Here is an 8244-nt window from a genome sequence, read left to right on the forward strand (position 1 = left end):
TATAAACCTTTGTATTATGAACATTGATAGCATATTCGGGGGCTTGTGTTTGACATTTTAAATAAATGACATAGAGGCACGCCTTTCAGATTATATGTATATTAAAAAAAAAATGAAATTCGAAGTCATATTACAACAACAGCAAACTAAGATAAAGTACTTTACACTCAAAACTTTTTAAAGTAGCATCTGAATATGCTATCAAACAAAATAAACAACCCTACTACCCGTACAGATTGAGCTTCTATGAATGCTTAAACATTTATCTGGTACTTGAAGTTGATTTGTTAATGAATTATGTATTATAAATATTTGATTATTGTATGAAAGGTATTGTAAGACGTTGTCACTGTTGTTATGAAGTTGGGCCTTATAGTTGTAGGATGTGAGTATCCGCGAGGACGAGGTGGCTATGTAGCGTATGTACGCGTAGATCGTAACTATGTAGTTAGACAGCGCAGTCTGCACCTCGCTAAGTATTTAAGTCACAAACGATCCTTACTGCCGAATCCAGTCGGTAGGAAGGATCGTGTGTGGCCGGCATTGCCCTACAGTCGACTGTGCAACAGACTGACTTGTATGTGTAACAATATATCGTTAGGAATCTTAAACAGAGCTGAGTGTGTACACTGCGTAATAATGTAATGTTAGACTATGTTAGTACAATATTGTAGTTAGTATAAGATATATTTTTATAATAAATGATGTTTATAATATATCGATATGTTTTATTACACTAATACACATTTACCACACATTACCTAATGATCGCCATGTATAAAAATACAAGTATCTGTGGGCAGTTGAACACCGGCCTGAGCTGAGTGGTCACAGCGCATACCGCGCAGCTGTTGTACTGGACGCGGGTGTACATATGTGCCTCGTGTTTGCGTAACTTTGCTATTCCGCAGCCACTTGCAGCAAGTATTCGCAACAGTATTTCATAAAGTTACGTAGCACGAACTGAGCATGTGATGCGGAGGAATGAAAGTCATGTTGTGAGGAAGGTAATGAGCATGAACGTGGACGGGTATAGTGAAAGAGGACGACCAAAGAAACGATGGATGGATAGTGTGAAAGTAGATATGGTAAGAAAGAATGTTACTTGTGAGATGACGGCAGATAGAAGAGTATGGAAGGAGAAAACACGCTGCGACGACCCCAAATAAAATTGGGATAAGGGCAGGAGGATGATGATGACGTAGCACGAACTGTATGTAAGGACTTAAGGAGTGTAAAAAGTATAGTGGTACCTACACAGCACTTTTAGTAAAACTTTCAAAATAAGAAAGTATAGTAGTTGAGTAAAGTAATATTATTGGAGCGCGGCTAGGCAGCAGACGGGCAAGTCGTGCATGGTTGTGGATAGAATGATTTTCATTAACGACTCAAGGTAGTCGATTGACATCTGGCAGCTGTTTCAGTCACTTTGCGCGAGAATTCTCGCACCCAGATAAAATATAGCCCAATATATAATGTAGTTCCAAGATTTATAAAAACTCATTTGGTTGTTTTGGCGTAACAGACAAATAAACAACCGTACTTTCGCGTTTTTAAGAATGAATTAAAAGCTACAGGTCCATGCAAAATTTTGCGATTGATCGAACATTGTTTGGCACGTTGCTTGTCTGATAGCGAAATCTTGGCTAATTACATCATCTTGGCTAAAAGACTCTGTTTGGAGTATATACGGTCATAATATGGTCTATGATCTGCATGGTGATGGCCGTGATGGGGGATAAGTATGAGTACTAATGTGGGTTGTGTAGATAAGACAGTTCCAATCCACAAGTAGGAGAGAGATAAACCATTTATTGTCTGTACAATACAAAAGTAGGAAAAATATTACAGAACTAGATGTGGCAAACATATTTATGTGGCCGCAAAAATAAAGGTTCACCTTCTCACATAGTTAATGTCAAATAACATGAAAACGATATAAGCTAGCTCAATGAATGAATAGTTAGTGAAGTAATGAATTGTCAACAATACCTATTGAGATAGTTGGCGGGTCGGAGCTGTGGGAGCAAGTGCAAATCCAGCGTGTGGGCAGTGTTGAGTCGGTGTGTCGGTCAAAGAGTAGAATAATACTAATGTCGGTGTTGCAGCCGCGCGCCGCCCAAGCGCGCGTGCACCGCCGCCGCCGCGCCCGGCACTGCCGCCGCGCCCGCGCCGCCCGCCACGCCCGCCACGCACTCCCTCAACACCGACACCTCCGACACCACGCCCAGGTAACGCTGTTTTCTCTGCTTATCTTACTAGATTTTACGACGTCGTATCAGGCGGTTATCATCATTTTCATATTCCGAGCCTTTCTCACAACTATATTGAGGTCGGCTTTCAGTCTAATCGGAAGCAGCCGAGTACCAGTCTTTCACAAGGAACGACTGCCCATCTGACCTTCTCAAACCAGTTACCTGGACATCCCAATACCCCTTGATTAGACTGCTTTCAAACTTACTGGCTTCTGGCTACCCGTAACGACTGCCAAGGATATTCAATGTCAGCCAGATGAATTGTGTGAAGCAATTATGTTTTTCTTTTATCGGGTGTGTCGTACCTAATCACATCAAATTAAATACTTTAATTTACTAGTTAATATATGTTGATTAGCACAAGAGAAAAAATAAAATACCTACGCAAAAACTAATAATAAACTTTTCAAACAAAATAAATAGAATAAAAATAAGAACACCATATAAGAGTCAGTCATTACAAACAACTGAAAAATTCTCCGTTGAAAACTGACAGCTGTCAACTGATCAAAGCATACGATACTCCTAACTTTATCTCTGCTTTACACATGATGTTGTAAATTATGAAAACGAAAAATAACTCCAGTAGCCAAACCACTGAATGGATCACTTTATTTTTTTTTACAATTCGCCATATAATCTCATAAAGTATATGTGATAGGATTTAATGTGATTAGGTACGACATACCCGATATATATTAGCATATCATTCAGGTGCAACTGTCACTGTTAATTAATTACGTTTCGCATTAGATTTATTAATTTGTATCTTTAAAAAAATAATGTAGAAATAAAATTGCTATCTACACTTATAGACTAATTTAACTTCTTTTTTATGTTTTCGTTTTTCAAATCAATTTTTGAATTATATTTAGCTAAACAGTTTATTAGGTTTTTAAAATAATTCGACAAATAGATTAATAGCGAAATGTAATATTTAGTAATGCGACGTCGTCCCGACGCAGGTCGCGCACGCGCGGCGTGCTGGTGCAGGCGCTCGTGCATCAACATCCCAAGTAAGTGTTCTACGAGCGCTAACTACGACACACACTAGCCACTGCCACACTACAAGTCATTTACGATACGAAAGTATCCTACATTTATTGTATTAAATGGTATTCGGAATGAAGACACGGTTCGTGTATGCTGTAGATATCATTTATTTATTTATTAGCTTCCGCCCGTGGCTTCGCCCGCGTACAGTTCGGTTATATCGCGCTTCCAAGAGAATTCTTCAAAAGTCCGGGATAAAGATCCTATGTTCTTTCTCAAGGCCAACTCTATCTCTGTACCAAATGTTATTAAAATCAGTTCAGTGGTTTAGACACTTAAGGCGTGAAAGCGTAACAGACAGACAGACAGAGTTACTTTCGCATTTACAATATTAGTAGGGATTCGACTTACCTACAGGGCTTTATAAGCCAATTACATAAGTTGTAGCACTTTAAAATTTAATTTAAAATGAATACAAATAAAAGCTTAAAAATACAGTTAACTAAAGTAAAAATAATAATCTATATGTCACCGTAAGATTACAAACATCGTTAGATTACAATCTATCTCGAGAGATTGTAAACTGTCGAATTATTGTAAACCGTAACACCTGATTGCAATTTAACGCATTATTTTTCGCTATATTATAATCTATCGATGAGAAATTGTCAAATTGTCAACTGTCCGAAAGCTCTCCCTGATTGGTCAGTCTTTTTGTAAGATCGAGAGCGATGTAGAGCGGTCAAATTGTCAACTGGCGTAGAACGGAATGCATCTTGCGCGCTGATTGGTAGAACGTCAAAAAAGACAATGTTCTTTGCAACTCCCGGTGTCACAGCTCTTTGACGTGCAAAAATAAGTGACGGTTTAATTTTTTATAAAATCAAAAATTGTACTTAATTTTTAAGACTCAAATTACACACAATTAAAAATTGTATTAAAAATTGAAGTTAGTGACGAAAACGAATCGCTGCAAAACCGACTCCACGTAGTCTTGTCTGCCCTACCCCTAGAGTGCAATTCAAAACCGCGTAGGCGCGGAGGGGCGAGGCGGCCTGCGAGCTGAGGCGCAGGTAGTTTCAGCGCTCGCCGCCGCGGCTTCGGCGTGCTGGCCGGCTCCGCCGGCCAGCAAGCCGAAGCTGCGGTGGTGAGCGTGAAAACCATCTGCGACGATAAGCTCGCATGGGACCGCCGGAGCCCCGCAGCGCCGGAGCCGTGACAGAAGTTATGCTTGCTGCATGTTGCATGCTTACTTCCATGCTGGGTCAATTAATATGGGATGTGTTATATTTTAAACAAAAAACTCAGTAGGTACGAGTTAAAAAATTAGAAGGTAAATAAATATTTTTATGATGTCATTTAATAGTATTTAAGAAGTTTACTGTTAGAATGCATGCTACAAATTTAGATGCAAAAAAATAACCATCATGCTGAGTTGTATTTAGAGTGGAAGATAACTCGTGGCTAAGATAGTATTATTTAGATGCTCGACGCTTTATTAATTGTGGCTGACTTAGTAATTTAGAAGGCAACATACATTTTTGGGGGCGAATAATGATATTAAAAAGAAGCCTGTTTAATTAGCACCCCTTTTATTTTATTTTTAAATATTAGTTTGTATTTGAAGACAAAATACCTAACTTTATTTTTATAAGAGTTATTTTTATATAAATTTAATACTTGAAGAATTTTTGAAGAGCATTTATTTTATTTAACTGACACCTCTATTTCATTCCTAACTCTACGGGAACTCCATGGGAACAGAACGGCTGGTCGTGATTGGTCGATCTTACAAAAAGACTGACCAATCAGAGAGAGCTTTCGGACAGTTGACAATTTGACAATTTCTCATCGATAGATTATAATATAGCGAAAAATAATGCGTTAAATTGCAATCAGATGTTACGGTTCACAATAATTCGACAGTTTACAATCTCTCGAGATAGATTGTAATCTAACGATGTTTGTAATCTTACGGTAACATATACATATAATAAATCTGTAAAAAAACTGTGTCTGTACATTGAATATATAAAAAAAAAAAAATTGGGTGGGGTTTAGAAACAGTAATGGAGCACAAATCCAAAAAAAAAATCTGTCTGTATGTCTGTTTGTTTGTACACGCTAATCTTCCGAACTACTTTTCCGAACTCTTCCGAACGGATTTCAATGATTTTTTCTTTGTTGTGTCAGTATTAAGCCTGGTCAACATATAGGCTATAATTTATCTTCGAAACTTGAAGACCTGATGCAGAACACCAACAGACCAACAAAACTATAAGAGATACAAAAATGGTGTCATGGCAAAAATTGTTTCATGTGATGAGCATTTTCAGCTGAGATAATAAATTTGAAGATCTGGAACACCTGATGTGGAATCCCAAGAGCCCAGCTTCTCTGTACCATATACAGGTATGCCGTTTTAGCAAAAGTTGTTCAATTTGTTAAGCACTTTCTATTGACTTATACAAATTGAAGATCTAAAACACCTGATGTGGAACTCCAGGGGCCCAGCTAGACTACAGCATATAGAGGTATAACGTTGTAGCAAAAGTTGTTCAATCTGATAAGCTCTCTCTGTTGACTTATAAAAATTGAAGATGTAAAACACCTGATGTGGAAACCCAGGAGCCCAGCTAGACTATAGATTATAAAGATATGACGTTTTAGCAAAAGTGGTTCAATCTGATAAGCACTCTCTATTTTGACGTATAAACATCGAAGATCTGGAACACCTGATGTGGAACTTCAAGAGCAATACTACACTTGAAATGTATAGAAATAAATGTTATGCAATAGGTATGGTGAATCAAAAAAAGTAATTAGTCCGTCTTTTAGATAACCCTAAAATAATGGACACGTATTTTTTCTTTTCTCCTTCTCACAAACAAATAATAACGAAGATATAACACGCTTGAATTTTGTGTTAAGTCCCTGCTTAGTACAAATTTTACATACCTAGACGTGGCGTCACGGGCCCCCACTCTCCGAATTTTTTGCGTTATATATATCTCATTATTATTTTGTATGTCTCTTCCAGACCTCGGGACTACAGAGTTCCGAATTTTTGGGAGGCAAACGTGAGGCCAAAGCCAACACGCTGAAGCCCTTTTGAGACAACTTTAATGAAATGGTGACACAAAACCGACAATTATCCCTTTATACACTATAGAAATGAACCCAAGGACAATCAACGGTGAACGTCGTTAAAAAAAAAGACAATCTGTGCTATACCATTGCTAACTGTGGATGAATACTACTTGGGCTATTGTGATGGGATGCTAATGGACTAGGAATGGGGAAACTACGGGAACTTTGGCACCTGCCGATGACAATGTATTAGATACATGTAAAAATGGCAGGTGGAGACTCGCCAGCTCACTTATTTGGCCCCCGGGAATCTGTCACTGAATAGCAACAAAAGGGCAACAGGGACATGAGCGGCTGAAGTGTGAGGATACCTCGGCGGATTTTAAACGCAGATTACGCGCTCCCTGTGGGTCACTTACCACGAGGCACCTATCCTCCGAGCAGGGCTACTAACCCTGCTCAAGCGAATCCACTCTGGATGGTCAAGCCAAGCCGGAGGCGTGAGACCTACCCCCGTCATGGTTCACTCCGACCGGCCAGAGATGGGGGACAGTATACTCTCCCTGGAGAACTCAGTATATATGCCCCGCGGGGTCGCTACTCCCCGTTATCAGCCTCAGATGTCCTGCGATGCTTATATCTCATTATTATTGTCGTTATTATCTCAAGAGCCTTTGTCCCAATTATGTTAGGGTCGACTTCCAGTCACGATGCAACTGAGTACCAGTGTTTTAAAAGGAGCGACTGCCTATTTGACCTCCACAAACCGGTTAACCGTTCAACCCAACACCCCTCGGTAAAACTGGTCAGACTTACTGGCGTCTGACTACCCATAACGACTGCCAAGAATGTTCAATGACAGCCAGAACCTACAGTTTAACATACCCTCCAAATAACGGTCATTGGTATCCAAAATATACGTAGAAAGTACATACAAACTTAGAAAAGTTGCATTGGCAGGTACTTGCCAGACCTGGAATCAAAGACGCACGCTCATACTTGAGAGATTGGTTCTCTACCCACTAAACCACCACGACTTCCACTAAGTCATCACGACTTTGTCATCTCAGTAACATTTAATGTTTTTTTACGTAATAATACGTGTAATATTTTTGCCACACACAACTTAAATGCGGACTAATTAGAATCACTACTTTAATCCCTATGGTCACGTCTATTGCGGTTCAGTTCTCAGCGTTTTGTTTAGTCTGCTGTGCTTTTGCCGTTAAAGTACAAACATTAAATATATGGAACATTTCTAATGGCTATGTGTATTCCGTTGTTTTCAAGTCAGCGGGCCCTTAAAATTCAATATCAGACGATTCAGATCTTTGATTTTGCTGACCCCGTAGTCGCTGGCATAAGGGACAGGATCCGCGTACGAAGTCGCGGGCAGAAGCTAGTAATAAATAAAAACACGTAAGTAACATGTAGTAATAGTGCACTTTCTGCGCAGGAGCAGCGGCAGCGGCTCGTCGTCGTAGGCGCCGCGCGTTACGTGCACCGCCAACGTTACCGCACTTTACATTCATTCTTATTACTTATTTTTTATAATGCCTTTTAGTTTTTTTTATCATTAATACATAATGTGTTCACATGGAATTTTGCATTTTATGTTCCTTGATCTTATTTTGGATTTATTTTATATTCCACGCAAATAGCTACAGTGTTATGTCCTTCAAGGACGACAGTTATCCGATGTTACGAGTTAACCTGGCAACCAATCTATTATATTCAGTTAATTAATTGCTGTTATATAAGCTTGTGAAGTCATTGCGGTTAATTCCGAATATCTACACTAAACCACATATATATTTAGTTATCCTGTGGGGACGACTGTCATGCGTGTACATGATTTTTCCACAGTTGATACTGTTTCCTTTTAAATGTAGAGCTATCTCAACTG

The 8244-nt window shown here is 39.1% G+C and overlaps 1 long non-coding RNA gene across 1 annotated transcript; it reads left to right on the plus strand.

The window, feature by feature from the left end:
* The first annotated feature begins 2196 nt into the window (after positions 1–2196).
* On the plus strand, positions 2197–7940 carry LOC124635416. Its single transcript, XR_006985001.1, has 3 exons — positions 2197–2231; positions 3197–3271; positions 7795–7940. It is a non-coding gene; the product is annotated as an uncharacterized LOC124635416 (long non-coding RNA).
* The last annotated feature ends 304 nt before the right edge of the window (positions 7941–8244 follow it).

Source organism: Helicoverpa zea, chromosome 12 (genome assembly GCF_022581195.2).
Source record: "Helicoverpa zea isolate HzStark_Cry1AcR chromosome 12, ilHelZeax1.1, whole genome shotgun sequence".
Taxonomy (NCBI): domain Eukaryota; kingdom Metazoa; phylum Arthropoda; class Insecta; order Lepidoptera; family Noctuidae; genus Helicoverpa; species Helicoverpa zea.